This window comes from Barbus barbus, assembly GCF_936440315.1.
Source record: "Barbus barbus genome assembly, chromosome: 39".
Lineage (NCBI taxonomy): Eukaryota > Metazoa > Chordata > Actinopteri > Cypriniformes > Cyprinidae > Barbus > Barbus barbus.
Window position 1 is genome coordinate 2,766,031 of NC_136717.1, and position 13,056 is coordinate 2,779,086.

The 13,056-nt window shown below is 39.0% G+C and overlaps 1 long non-coding RNA gene across 1 annotated transcript in view; it reads left to right on the forward strand.

The window, feature by feature from the left end:
* LOC306858963 overlaps positions 1 to 12,836 on the forward strand; it is a 1,377,007-nt gene extending 1,364,171 nt beyond the window's left edge. Inside the window, exons 3-4 of the long non-coding RNA XR_013783264.1 lie at positions 11,692 to 12,220; positions 12,292 to 12,836. This is a non-coding gene — a long non-coding RNA (uncharacterized lncRNA). The remainder of the gene's footprint in view (positions 1 to 11,691; positions 12,221 to 12,291) is intronic.
* The last annotated feature ends 220 nt before the right edge of the window (positions 12,837 to 13,056 follow it).

Below are 13,056 nucleotides of genomic sequence, written 5' to 3' on the forward strand. Positions count from 1 at the left end.
GGGGGAGTCCGAGCTTCTGCCAGTTTTAAGTCCAGTAACTTTGGCGATTTAACTTCGGACCAATCAACCCGTGGCTGGAATGACGAAGCTTTCACTCCTAAAGGAATTCATCAAGAATCTACGCATTTATACTGTCGTGGCACGAGAGGTTGTCTCTCGTCCGGATCTCAGTTGGTGCAATCAGAAAGGCTCAAAACAGCAGAGTTTCAAATGTGGAAGAAAAGACTTTATTATGACAAGATAACAAAGCCGAGAAGCAGCGGCCACATCAACTGCTTCTGAGTTCTGTGAGTGTCAGTACAGAGCATATATATGTTTTTATTGCCCATATTTGGTAGTTCCTGTTTTTCTTATTTGGCCTTGTCCACTTTTAATTACTAGTCCACCTGGTCATTTTTCATATTCGCCATTTTTAAAAAGTAAAAGTTCTTCTTCTACTCCCATTGGTTGGCAGTGCTCCCAGAAGACATTCATCACAGTTGTTTACACGTATTTGTCATATTCTGGAAGTCACCCAAAGTTCCTCGGGTTATTCTAAGTTCACAAGCAGCACCTGTGCCCTTGACCGTCGCTCATCCCTCAAAACATTTTATACTCAGTATGACCAATAGATGGCACTCTAAGACCATTTATCAGTATTCAGACATCCAGTACAGTAGGATATCACACTTTTGCATAGACTAGTACATGTTTGCATAGAACAGTGCATGGATTACATTTTTAAACATGTCTATTATTTTGAATAAGATAATGTTATAGTGAGTAAACAAAATATACAATATATTCCTCTCTTTGAGACTTACTAAGTCTCACCATCACGTCCATTACCTAGAGTGCAGTTCCATGAGTCCACCCCTCAGTTCATACCCTCTTTCAGCCAGTGTATGGCCTCTCATAACCTCTTATCAAATGGTTTCTTCATGTTACCGCACTCCAGAGGAAGCCAGACCCAAACATCTCCCCTCACCCTTGACTAGAGGAGAGTAAAAGAATCTACCTTCCCATCTAAACATACTTTTGAGGATCAACAATTCAATCATCAATGTGTGTAAGCATGTGCACAAAATGTTCAAGCCTTGCCCATGGTTGTCATGGTCATGTAGAATATATGAGTGATTAATCAACACATCTAGAAAATTGATTTTAAAACACTGGTTTGTCCCACGCAGCCAGAGGAACTCTAGGCATTTCCGGTAGCCCAGAGCGCTATCTGGTGATGTTATCCTTCGTTGCCAGAGGAGCTTCCTCTAGCCCTATCTGGTGTTGGAGTAGATGGTGGGTTTTTAAACCCCAGTTGAATCTACTCATGTTGCCAAGCACTGAGGTGCTCGTCGATCCTTCCTTCTTCCTTTCTGACAGCATGTTCCAGTGTATACAGCAATCATTGTTATAGTAACTAATGGAATGTTAGTGTAATAAAAAATAAGTATAGAAAAAATACATATTGATCTCTGAAAGCTGGGCTAAATGAATAAGCACTGTTATTGCACTCCTGACTTGGGTCAGACCCTCAATCACCTTTCAGATATCAATTAATCCTTCTTTCTCAGTCCCTTTTTCTGGTTGCAATGCCTCATAACATGGACAATGACCTGCTTCAGACCCTTATCGTCCCTTTTTCTCTTTCATTAATCACATTATACAAGATTAGTAAATAAATTTCAATATAAATGATATAAGGAGTAAATGACTTCAGGAAGGGGCATATGCCAAAGGAAAATACATAGTACCCCTATCTCTCTCCCTACACTATCCAACACCTCTAATATATCTACAAAAGTGAAAATAAAGAAGTATATAAAAATTAAAAGGCACCCCTTCCCTACCACTCCGTTGTTCTTTCAGGAAAGGTTTCACAGAATAGTCTCTTCCAGGTCAAAGTCGTCTAGTTCGTCCAGTCCAGGGCCCACAGTGTATCCGTGAGCATATCCAATGTCAACTCCGGTTGGTCTTACTGATATGCTTAGCATCTGTTTGGCTGCAGCACTGGCTAGCATGGATCTGATGAAAGGTATAACACAACAAAACAATACAAAAAACACAACAATAGCAATTGCTATTACGATGCCCACCTTAATCAACCACCCTTTCCAAGACCCAAAAATTGAATTTAACCAGTCTCCAATCTGCAGATCTGTTCCAGCATTCAAGGTCACTTCTTCCCTCAGATTTTTCAGTTTATCCATCGCTTGGGTGAACGATCCATCTGGCGCTGTATTATTTGGGATATAGGTACAACAGTCAGAACCAAACATTACACAAACTCCTCCTTTCTCCGCCAACAGCCAATTCAAAGCTTGTCTATTTTGCCATGTCATTCTGCTTGTTGCATCTAGTTGCTCTCCAAGAGCACTTAAGGCATCATTGGTGTAATTAATGAACCTCTGCTGATTATAGTAAATGTAATTAATCCATTCAGTGTTTTTGTTGGTGGCTATCCATATAAGTATAGACTCAAAACCAGACTTTACCTCATTTCTCGCTTTAAATTTTTCTGGTATTCCTCTAGGTTGGCCAATTGCATCTAAGTACACCTTTGGGTCTGGAGCATACGCTCTCTTTGCTCTGCTTACTTGTGATTTGGGATCCTTTACACTATCTATGTCTCCTTCAATTATTGTTATTCCTTGCAACAATCTTACTCTAGTACAGATACCTTTCCAATCTTTTGGGAGTGTGATTAGTAATCTTTTTCCTCCACATACCCAATAGTCATCTGCCACTGCTTCTGATTGTTCGTCCATAATGATAATTAGGGGAAAGCTATATGGTAACTTCTGTGCAATTATCCTTAACCGTTATGATTGTCATGTTTGTCTTTATAGTCTGATTTAAACACTTCTGGGTCTTGATACATTTCTCTATTTAAATGCCAAATAACTACATAATTTCCCTTTTTTTTTTTTTCCTAGGTCATTTTTCCCTTTTGTCTTGTTGAAGCACTCAAAGTCTAATGTGCAATCAATTACATAAGCTACGGGGGGTTCAGATAGATACTTGACCAGTATTCCCTGCAAATAAGGAGACCAAAAACCTTGGCGCTTTACCTTTCTAATCACTTCCCCCCTCGCGCAATGGTCAAAACCATGCGCGTCAGAGATCAGGATTATATTAGCAGCACATGAAACACTAGTTAACAGCGTATGTGGATTTAGAATCTCAGCTGGCCAGTCCTCCACAATCTCATTCACTGCTCTCAGATCATGTACCAGACGCCATTTTAATAATCTGCTTTAGCTACTGGGAATATTGGAGTGTTACTATGGCTATTAGTTTCAATGAGTACTCTTGCTGCCATTAATCCCTCAATTGTCTTTTTTATTCCTTCTACAGCTTCTGGTTTCAAAGGGTACTGTATTTTTCTGGGTATTTTAGCTCCAGGTCTAAGTATTATTCTAATTGGGTTGGCTGACTTTACTAGCCCTACATCAGTATCATGTTGTGACCATAGTTCTGATGGCACTTGCCTCTCCATTTCTCTTATTAATTCAGTCTGTTTTGTTTGATGTTCCTCAACCTTTGGTTTGTTTTCTGTATTTACAATCATTCTAGGACCTCCCATCATTGGAGTTGCACATAAAATTTTAAGATACAGGTTATCTGCTGATTGAAATATTAGAGGATTTTCTGTAACTTCCCACTTACTTTTTTCTGCTTTTTTCATCATGGGGCCTAAGTCTTTGGAAACACAGTCTTTATTTACATATAGAGTAACATGGGGAACTGAGTTAGGCACATCAAACCACTCATCAATGAATTCTTCTCTATCTATCTGCAGAGCTGCGCCTTTTGGTCCTATCACTATATATTGTGACATCATGGGGATGATTAATCCTTTTGTGTCTTTTAGCCACCTTTTTTCAAATTCTGGGTCTTTACTTTCATCATACTTCACAGTACAATGAAATTCAGTTTTTGGTAGACTTGGTTCACAAAGTTGTTCTCTTATGTATCTTCCCCATTTGCTAAGTGTTTTTTCTACGTCTTCATTCAAATCTCCTAACCAATACATGTTAGCACATGGCTCTTGTGTTTGTTGTAATTCTGTCAGATTCATTTGTCTCACTGCCTTATCATTTATATAAATTCCATCTGGAGTACACCATATTTGCATTTTCAATTTACATATAGCATCCCTACCTAACAGGTTGACAGGTGTATGTTCTGAAACTAAAATTGGTAATCTTATTTCTGTGTCTTCTAAGCTTATGCTTACAGGGGTCGTCATAGGAAGTAGCTGAGTCACTCCCGAGAATCCGACTGTCTTTATATATTTTCCAGACATGGGGAGGTGCGAGGCATATCTTGGATTTAAGCATGAGTACGATGCCCCTGTATCGAGCATAAGAGTTATTGGTTTTCCTTCGATATTAACTCGCAACATTGGTTCTTGATCGGCATCCGAAGATATCATTGGAAGTTGGTTCCTCCCCTCAGGATTCTCTGGGCAGCCCTAGTAACCTTGATTAGGACCACGCCACGGGTTGACAGGTCCTTGAGCTCGGGTCTGTATTGGTTGTTGTTCATAACCAACCCCTGTTGTCATCAATTGGTCTTGCATCCAAGGATTGGAGGGACAGTCTCTTTTAATATGTCCAGGCTGATTGCATCCCCAGCATATTCCTGGTCTCTGTTGATTGTTGTTAAATCTGCCTCTACCACGACCTCCTTGTTGCGGTCTGTTCCAATTCCTGTTGTTTACTTGCTCTGGCTTGAGATATATGACCACTGGCGGTTGCCCTTGTGATGTATTCCCTTGTCCAGCAGATGGCGCCTGTGCTGTTGCAATCTGATTTGCTGGTGCAGCCACATTCATTGGTGCTGGTGGATTAGCTGGCACTGAAGTGTTGACAGGTGCCATAACAGCTGAGGAGTCTTCCTTTTGCACTGCAAGGATCATTTCTTTGTCTTTGCACTTGATGCTGATCTTCCAGTGGCTGTATGTCCTGTAAGGTCAGTATCCCCTCAACCTGTTTGTACTGTTTCCGCTGGACAGGGTAACGTAGACTTGGATGAGACTGCTTTGACTGAAGATGCAGCAATTCATCTGCTTCATGTTGTAGTGATCTCTCTACTTGATCATATTCTTCTCTTGTCATGTTGATAGCTTGCTTGATTTTCTCTCTTGTCCTGTTGCATCTTTCCTCCATCTCAGCCAGTTCTTCCTGTATTGAGTCAGCAGAGGGCGCTCTTCCCTCAGATGATCTTTCAGACTCACTCTCCTCACTTCTCTCACTGTCTCCCCCTGCTGCTGTTTCGTGTTTATAACGTTCTTCCATTTCTTTTAACATTGCTGTAAGCTCACGGTGTGTGAGGGGCTCACCTGATTTCTTTTTCTCCTTGTAGTCTCTGGCCCCCCTTCCTTCAATTCTTGGCTCTTCTTTGTAGATTGCTCTCTCTCTCTCTCGTCTCGGCCGTGGTGCTGGTGTAGATGCCCACTGCCCCTCCTCCTGTAGCTCCAGCCTTTCCTCCTGTGGCTCCAGCCCCTCCTTCACGGCCCTGCAAGCATATTCTTTCTCCCTGCTTTCTAATGACAATGATTCTAGGCAGCTCTGCTCTTCTCTCTCTTCGTCTGAGCTTGTTTCATGTACATACCCCTCAAATTCTATGGGCCCTTTTATATCTATTTTTCCCTGTATGATTGGCATCTGATTGACGGCCTGGTCACAGCAAGGAGCATATGGAGGTGGTCTTTCTTCTTTTAATTCACTCTTTTTGTTTCCCTTTTCCGATTTCCATACTTTAATTCCATATTGTTTGAATAAATTCAACACCCCTAATTCTTGTTCCCTTTTTTCATTTCTTTTTCTAGATTTGTCATTGGTCTTGTGATTTTTAATCAGCACTTCCATTTCTTTACACATAGCCACATTAAATGTTCCCTCCACCGGCCACTTGGTGGCCAATTTCTTTGTTCTTTTTGCCCACTTTTTTGAGAGCTCCCCTATTTTTTCTTTACATGCTGGATTTTCAAAGGCTAATTGCTTTACTGGAGTGGACATTGTGAAATTCTTCCCTATTAATTTATTTATTAAATTGTTTTTATCCAATTATTTCTCTCTTTATTAGGTGATTTTACCTCTATAATCCCAGTGGTTCAAAACTTAATAGCTAATCTTCACCAAGTTCATCAGACGAGGACCACTAAAAGTATCCGACCCCTGATTACACCTGGACTTTTACTGGGCTGAGGACTTATTACCTTATTTATAGAATCCGATTAGTTTGCCTCAAATAATTCAAAATAATCCCAATATGTTTTCTGGTTAATAACTTAAAGGGTAACCCAAAGCCCTTTGTTTCTTTTATCCGAAGATTAGCTTTTGTCCAAATGATGTGTTCCCCCAAGCTGAAAGCTTCAAAACTCCACAGTCTTCTCTCATGAAATTTGTGACCTGTTGCTGTCAGTCCGCCTGTCCAAATTGAATAAGTAAGAGACGGCATTAATTCTATGCAAAACTGTTTTATCTTGCATATGCTGATACACAATTCGTCTCTTTTACAATACATTGGGTTTATGGGTTCCATATAATTGATCAATAACCTTTTTTCCTGTCCTGTTAGAATTTTTCTACCCCTTTTCCCCCTTCTCTTTTTTCTCTTTATTTCCCCCTCTGCCATCTTTTCTTTTTCTTATCTTTTTCTAATTTACTTGAGTATCGTTCTCAGCAATCCGCACTGAGACGACTCCGCTTTCTCCTGCTTTCCGTGAATCTCCACCCACACGTGACGTATGCACTGAGGCTGCAACCTCTGCTCAATCGTCACTAGTAGGCGTCTCAGAGTTCTGCCAGTCACAAAGAGAGGCTGCGCACTTCCTATCTCTGGTGATCCGAACAGTACTCTGGAAATCCAAATTACTTCCCTTGTCTCAGCTTCCACTCTGAGATGGATGTTATCGAGAATTGTAGCTCCTTTTTCGAGCACTGGCCAGGGTGCCCAATTATTTTTAATATACGGTGCTACAACTGATTCAACTGGAATGTCAATTGCATTTACCTCAGCTCCCATCCAAGGAAGGGCTGCATCCCAAAGTCTGAACAAATTGTATTTCAATTGCCGAATCGTTATGTGTTTCATCACCACATCTTCCCACTTTATTCCTGGCCATTCAGCTGATTTTTCTCCCAAATTTGTAATCTTAATCAATTTTCTGAAAAAGATATTTTTCTTGTATTCTGTCAATTTCTGTTCATGCCCATAGAGATCAATAAAGCTGGATTCCAACCAAAAATGATTGCGAATACCTTGTGTCTGTACCAATACTGCCTGAAACTGATTTTCTTGTTCAGTGTCAGGGTCATTCGAATCGATGTGTTTTATTTTTTCTGTCCGCTTCATGTCTCCGTATGGGCAAACTCAGAATAACAGAATCTCTCTCTCCCTCTCCTTCCTTTTCGCACACACACACACACACTGCTCGAGCACTTCACACACACAGAAAGCCTCAGCCCCCACCCTCGCGGGTCCCTTCTTCTCTCCCTGGCGCAACAATGGGAAGACAGGCGCTCAGATTGCCTTTTCAATTCTTTTTCTTTTTTATCAACAATTTAGTTTCACAATTTGGATCACAGCGTCGACACTGTGGAGAATGCCCAAACAAACGACACAACCAATTTTTTGGGGTGTTTCTAGTTCTTTCAATTTTCAATAATCCGTTAAAATATTCCATTCAATACAATATGATCTTTTTCAAATCTTAACGTGATTTTTCTCTGCAGTTTTATCAAATAACCGTGCACTTGTAATTTTAGACAAACATATATTGCTCAAGTGTACCAACACTCACATATAACATACAACATATAACGAACAAAGACTAACGGTTTCGTTTAGAAACGATCTGTCCGAGCAGTCACCCTCTATCCCAGGGCCGGTAACCACAGATCTCCACGCCTCTCAACTAGGCGTTTGCCGGCATTCAGCGCCCCTCTTAGACGCTCACTTCTAGCCCTTCTTCTGGCTTCTTACTACTACTTTATATTGGCACCATCTGTGCTCTTTTAACTAATGGGCGTATTCTTTAACATGTGAAACTCATCAATCTTATATGCACCTGTTTTACTTTAATATTTTAAATTCGTTGATTGGTGAGGCCCTATCCTTAAAACACCATCACAGGCTCAATCCCAGTCAACAACGCAAACAATCTTTTTATCCAATATATATATAAGCAAAACTAGCTTACCTGAGGCCTTGTTAATTTTCTGATTGTTTGCGTGTCAACCCAGGCTCTCCGCCTGCAACGGTCCTCCAGGACGCCGGGGCCCCAATCCAATCCTGCCGACAACGCCAAGCTATGTCGTGGCACGAGAGGTTGTCTCTCGTCCGGATCTCAGTTGGTGCAATCAGAAAGGCTCAAAACAGCAGAGTTTCAAATGTGGAAGAAAAGACTTTATTATGACAAGATAACAAAGCCGAGAAGCAGCGGCCACATCAACTGCTTCTGAGTTCTGTGAGTGTCAGTACAGAGCATATATATGTTTTTATTGCCCATATTTGGTAGTTCCTGTTTTTCTTATTTGGCCTTGTCCACTTTTAATTACTAGTCCACCTGGTCATTTTTCATATTCGCCATTTTTAAAAAGTAAAAGTTCTTCTTCTACTCCCATTGGTTGGCAGTGCTCCCAGAAGACATTCATCACAGTTGTTTACACGTATTTGTCATATTCTGGAAGTCACCCAAAGTTCCTCGGGTTATTCTAAGTTCACAAGCAGCACCTGTGCCCTTGACCGTCGCTCATCCCTCAAAACATTTTATACTCAGTATGACCAATAGATGGCACTCTAAGACCATTTATCAGTATTCAGACATCCAGTACAGTAGGATATCACACTTTTGCATAGACTAGTACATGTTTGCATAGAACAGTGCATGGATTACATTTTTAAACATGTCTATTATTTTGAATAAGATAATGTTATAGTGAGTAAACAAAATATACAATAATACATGCACCAGCACACTTTACTCAGCACCAACAAAACCAATATGCAAGTAACTCCTTGTTAACTATTTAGATGCGCTTCTAGGCTTCGACCCCTTTTAAACATCCATATGTATTCACACTTGGTTGTCTGTGTCTGCGGCTCACAGGTCGTCACTTTGACGTTCCGGTTTTGTTACATGTTCTATGATGTATTAGTGAGGAAATTAATTTTTTGTGGCCAGAGAAATAATTTAACTTAAGAGTCAATAGACGATTAAAACGGTCCGTACTGCAGACGAACAAATCATTTTATTGTTCTATTAATGCTACAGTTAATTCCTGAAGATGAATATATAATTGATAACAACCCGTTATGATTATGTTCATCACTTTGAGCTAATTTGCTACATCGGTCTGTCAGAGAGTGCAACCAATTTTACTTGTTACCCGCAGGAACATAGCCCCCCCCATCTCGCCAACATCTGGCGACATCAGACAGACAGAGGCCTTGTGATCAGTTTTAATAAGCTAAAGTAAGCACACAAGACGTGGCGACCACAGGGAGCCCCCTCTCTCACTGGCATTATGTTACATAGGCTTCCCTCTTCTGGACTTAAAACTTTCCTGTAGCTCAATAGTAGAGCATGGCGCTAGCAGCGCCAAGGTCATGGGTTCGATTACCAGGGAAAGCAAGAGCTGATAAAATGTAAAAACTGTAACTTGAATGCAATGTAAGTCGCTTTGGATAAAAGCGTCTGCTAAATGCATAAATGTAAATGTAAAACAACCAGGGAACCCCTCTCAATCTGCCTGTGTGTATGTTTGTGTACTGCTCCAGAGCCCCTCCCGTCTCTCATTTCACTCATGTGAAAAGTTTTCAGCACTGAAGAGAATTTCTAATTCAGCTTCAACTATCCTTTCATTCGGTGATCGAATTGTAAGAAAATATCAGGGGGGATTGTGTGGTTTTGGATTAAAAAGGTTTATGTTTAATGAAAAATTAGCTTTATTAAATGACCTATGTAGAAGAGTTTTATTAATCAAAATACAAATTAATCATTTGTAATCAATGTGAATATTGCCAATTTATTATGTATTTTATAATAGTTATGCTACTATTATAAAATTGCATCTGCCTGCATGTGTAGAGGCCTGCAGAAGAATGGAATGTGCTGACGTATGGTGTAAGGTAAAGCTGCACATCCTGTTTTGACACAATAGGGTCTCTTCCTTTAATGTAACATAAATTGGGGCCTATTGTCTGCTCTAGGAAACAGATGAAGACTGTTTCCTAGAAACAATAACAATATAGGAAATGTATTGAACACGCCTTAAGCCCGGCTCATACTGTGCGATTTTGGCCACGATTTGTTCGTCTGAGACAAATTTTGAAAATCCTAAAAGATTCCTATAATCCTAGGCTAAAATCGGTTGTCTAGATCGCTGGTTTGACATGTTCACCGACAGCCGATTAATGGCCGTTGCGATCAATTTTTTTCCTCCGATTAAATTCTGGCAGTGTCAGAAGATTTCAGACACTTTCCTGCAGTGTGACATCTCCTACGACGACCGTCAAACCAAGAACCAATAGGAGCACTGAACTTGATGACGCAATTAGCGCGACAACTTCAAACTTCAACTTCGTTATTTGTAAAAACAATATATGTACAAGGTAAAGTTTACTTAAAGTTTATTTATTAAGGGTCAGGATGTTTAAACTCGAATAACAAAATTACCTCAAGTTCGCTCTGTAGAACTGGAAGTCCATAAAGTCCTTTTAACATCAAGGCATGTAATTAATAAAACTAACGCTACACGTTGCTGTTGTTTGCTAGCTACCATTATAGCGAGAGAACAGGGTCACGTATTGATGACGTAAAACTCTGGACAAGTCTTCTTGAGTACGTCCGTTTTTGTCGCGTCTTGACTGTCGTACAGTCTGACATTAAGACAACTGAGATCCTACAGTCTGACATGGGGATCATGTTCGTACAGTGTGACAAGCAACAATCGCAAAAGACTATTAAAAATCACACAGTGTGAGCCCGCCTTTAGGGGAAAACCTGTATTTAAGAAGGTATGAACACCGATTCGGGAGATTCACTGCAGGGTCTCTCGGTTTTATTGTCTCTGATAATAAAATCTAAATTCTGGCATCAAAACCCCAAGACTCTGAGAATGATTCCTCATAGCACTGGCAGAAGCCACCACAGAATAAATCAATAAGCAGACGGGCTGAATGAGATGCAGTTTTACTCTCTGCCAGCAGGTGGTGCTTATGAAACAGTAATACATTGTTTCCTTGGTTACCACTGTTAACACAGCAGCTCTGCGCGTATTAGCTTCATTTAAATGCATTATATGGAGGCAAGATGAAAAGAAAACGCCTTGTAAACGTTTCTGAAAACAGCCAGTTCCCCTCAGAAACACATTCATATAAAATTCAATATTTAGGATTGCTATATTTTGCGCATCTTGAACTGTGATCTTGCTCTGCCTGCTATAGCATTTTTTCCTCTTTGCGTCCGTCTTCAGCGTCTCTAGCCTCTGTTAATGGCTGTTTACAGACTAATTATAATAATAACGTAATATTTCCACACAGATGGCATTTGGGAAAATTATTGCAGTGCAGTTTGTGTGCAAGCACGGAACAGAAGATCTAAAATAAAAAGAAAATAGCCAGTTGACCGGTGCATCTGTTCACCACTGTATATATTAAACATAGATTAATCATTGTTAAAGCTACAAAGTTACTTGGCAGGATGGGTATTTTGATACATTTGTATATGTATTTGCCCATTCAGACACAAGATTTCTAAATCCCTGGTAGCCCTTCGGGCAGGTACTCTTCAGATTTTGGTAGCCCGAAAATAATTTAACTAGCCCAAATAAAATAAAGACCATAAATGTCAATCAAAAACATTTTCAATACACAAATATCAACGAATATCAAGGAAAGAGTTTTATTTTACTATTTACAAGGTATTTGCAGAATTCTTAAAAATCTATTTAAGGCAATTTGAAAAATTAAAAATTTCTTATACCATTTAACGTATTTAAAAACCTTAAAAACTCTTCAATTTAGTTGCATCAAATTTAAGGACCCGTGGGAGCAATGTTCCCTCTAATTTTTTTTCTTGCTGAGCAAAACTTTTCTCTATCAGTCAGACATTTCAGGCACCTGAGCAAAAGCATTCTTTACACCAGACCTGTACAGCATGCACACAAAAAAGTGTGTAACTTTAATGTGCTATTTATATTTGATTTGACTCTTGATGTAACTAAATAATGTACATTTTAGGTTACCTGAGAAAACATTTTTACTGTACAATACACTGCAGTTCAAAAGTTTGGATCAAAGTTTTTTAAAGAAGTTTCTCATGCTCATCAAGGCTGTATCTCTTTGATAAAAAATACTGAATATTATTTCACAAAATAATATTGTGAAATATTATTGTAATTTAAAATAAAAGTTTTCTATTTTAATATACTTTAAAATGTAATTAATTCCTGTGAAGCAAAACAGTATTTTCAGTGTCACATGATCCTTCAGAAATCATTCTAATATGATGATTTTTAATCAATGTTGGAAACAGTTGTACTGCTTTTTTTTTATACTGTATTTTTTGGGACCTGTGATATTTAAAAAAAATAAAAGTTAAAAAGAACAGTGTTTAGTCAAAATAGAGATTTTGTGTTACAATATAAACTATTCAAAAGTTTGGGGTCAGAATTTTTTTTCTTTCTTTTTTAAAGATACTTTAAAAAAGTTTAAAGAAAGTTAAATAAGCTTTATTCAGCAAGGATGTGTTAAATGGATAAAATTGATAGAAATATTTTCTTACAATAGAAGTCTTTGCTATTTTGAATAAATGCTGTTCTTTTAACTTTTTATTAATCAAAGAAAAAAAGTAACAGGTTACAAAAAAATATTAAGCAGCCCAACAGTTTCAACACTGATAATAAATCAGTATATTAGAATGATTTCTGAAGGATCATGGGACACAGAAGACTGGAGGAATGATGCTGAAAATACAGCTTTGATCACAGGAATAAATGTTATTTCATAGTATAGGTATTAAAATAGGAAACCAATATTAGAAATGGCAATAATATTACACTATAT